Source organism: Gorilla gorilla, chromosome 11, assembly GCF_029281585.2.
Source record: "Gorilla gorilla gorilla isolate KB3781 chromosome 11, NHGRI_mGorGor1-v2.1_pri, whole genome shotgun sequence".
NCBI classification, from domain to species: domain Eukaryota; kingdom Metazoa; phylum Chordata; class Mammalia; order Primates; family Hominidae; genus Gorilla; species Gorilla gorilla.
This window is the reverse complement of record NC_073235.2, coordinates 144948208-144950979: the sequence shown is the minus strand read 5'-3', so window position 1 is coordinate 144950979 and position 2772 is coordinate 144948208.

Below are 2772 nucleotides of genomic sequence, written 5' to 3'. Positions count from 1 at the left end.
CTGTCCTCACCGAGCAGCGGACTCTCAGTGGCTGTGCCTAGGAGTGTGCACTGCCCAGTGACCCTCATGATGCTCCACACATGCACAGGCGCGTCTGCAGGGCAGCCAGGCCCTCCACAGGCGTGTGATCGGCAGGAGCCAACACCTCCGCTCTGCCCAGGTGCACCCAGGGCAATGCTCTTCATCCTGACGGCAGTGCGCCCAGCCTGCTGCTGACACGACATAAGGAAGCTTCAGTGCAGAGGCTGAAGGACCCGTAAGAGGGCTCCAGCAGCTCACAGTGGGTGGACAGGTCACTGCTGCAGCACCTGAGATTGGGCAGGTAAACCTGGGGCATGCTTGGTAGTAAGACTCCGCTGGACAGGCGTGGGGCGGACACCACCTGCCTGTGTCCCCCAGCATGGGCGGACAGCGGCCATCACATGGTCAGCCAGGTCTGGGCCACAGGGAGCTGAGTCCTCCTCTCCATCAATTCCTGCTGAGCTCTCCCTCCTGTGGGCTCTGCACCTCTCTCCTCCTCACATTAGGTCACGTGTGTGTGTGTGTCTAACTGTATGTGGGGTGCATGGACACAGATGACCCTTCAGCCAGGGCCACTGTCTGGGGTGCAAACCGCTGGCTGCTGTCCAAGTGGGGAACGGCCTCTTGGGTCCATCCTCCCCGGGAAGAAAACTCAACAGTGGCGTTTCAAGTTTTGCTACATCTGAGCAGCCTCAGCCCTGCAGGCTGGATTCACTTTCTGCAGACTCAGCGGCCCCAGGTGTCTATGGCCCCTCTGTCCTCTGTGGGTCTCAATTTTCTGCGTGGGATGTTCCTCGTTCACACCCTCTCTGCTTCAGTTGGCTGGTGGAATGAACCCCATTGACTTTTATTCTCTAAAAGGCTGGATTCATCTTTGCTGAGTCAACTGAGGAGAACAAAACTCCAGAGAGAAACCGGAATTAGAGCTGGGAGTTTAGCCGGGCACGGTGGCTCACACCTGTAATCTCAGCACTTTGGGAGGCCGAGGCAAAAATTAGCTGGGTGTGGTGACACCCACCTGCAGTCCTAGCTACTCTGCAGGCTAAGGCAGGAGAATCGCTTGAACCCGGAAGGTGGAGGTTGCAGTGAGATTGCACCACTGCACTCCAGCCTGGGCGACAGAGTGAGACTCTGTCTCGAAACAAACAAACAAACAAGAGCTGGGAGTGCATTGTCCCATCGCCTCCAGGCTGTAATTAGGACGCCTGGCAGGGGTCAAGGTTGTCAGTCTCCAAAGCGCCAGCCAGTGTGTCTGTCCTTCAAAAGCACTGGTCCCAGTGCCACAGTGACCATCTGAAGTGGTGACAGTGGCCAGGCTGTGGCCAACGGGACTCCCCACCCCCACCATAAACTTTTGCCTTTTCCTTCCCTTTTCAAGTGGGCCTTAAAGCACTTCTGGAAATTAAAGGTTGATTTAGGATATCGACTCTCAGCCCTGATTTCCATACCTGATCAAAGGCTTCCCTGTAGGGTGCCATGAGCTTGGGCTGTCTGGGCACCTGCAGGCCCTGGGGGTCACATGTCACGGGGAGGAGGGAGGCCTCAGTCCCCGGGGTGAAGGGACACACCCACCCACCCTGGTCTCCGAAGTTCTTCCCTCTCCCCATCTCCAGGGTGGAGAGGCAGTGAGTCAGGGATACGGTGGCGGAAGGTGGAGGCGACCTCCCTCTGGGATTCAAATCCAGCCCTCCCACCTGGCAGTCACGGGACCTCCCTAAGCGGTTTAACTGCCAAGTCCCAGATCCCATCTGTGAAGCCAGGTGATAAAAGCTGTGGGTCACTGGGTCTCCTGGGTTCCCAGAGGTACCCATGGCCTTCTCTAGAACAGCAGCTCCCCGTGGGTGGCACCTGTGTTCCCAGGCACAGTCCCGCCTGGATGCCTCCAGCCCACCTGGAGCTGTGAATGAACCAGCACCTTTCCCGCCTCCTTCCAGCCCTCCGACCATGGCCTCTCACAGGACCCCTGGGAATCACCCCCATCTGTCACTGTTTCCCCACCGGGACCCGCCACCAAGGCTACCAGGGAAAAGCCACAGGATTTGTTTGCATCTGGGGAGGCAGCTCCACCTTCCTGGCATGAATGGTCACTAATGATTGGACTCTGTCAGCCTGCAAGGCAGGAAGGAGATTTACTCTCCACAGGCTGGACAGTCCTTAGCTTTGTGATTGCCACATAAATGGCATTTAATACATGCTCCCTGGACTCAGCACCACTCCTGAAGGCCTGTATTGTGGTCAGCAGTTATCGTTTCTTCCACAAATGAGCTCATTCTTCTCCTCTCACGATCAACCCTTTCGCCTTCACTGAGGCATCAGACACCAGCATTCGGAGGGACACCCACTCCATCCTCTTCTCTCAGCTGCCTGTGGAAATTCCCATCTCAAACACGTGACTCCCCACAGAGTGGCACTCACTGATCACGGATCTTAACTTTAAAAGGTGAAAAATAAGTCAAGGCTTAAGGTAAAGTAACGGGAGGCGTGGATGTCTGAGCAATGCGGTGAACCGAGTCACGGGGCCGCGGAGATGTTCGCAGCTGGGACTTTCCAGGCCTCCCGAACGCAGAGCGCCCGAAGCCATCAGTGGCCAGAGTGTGTTTCAGGTGTGATTTGGGGTCATTTACGCCAATTTTATTCTTCTTTTATTTCCATCTGGTTTTCTTTCTATAAATTGCATACGTCATGCATGCTACGTTTTATAGTCATCCGTGTGACATCCATCTCGCACAGTGAGTTAAGGAGGACGTTCCG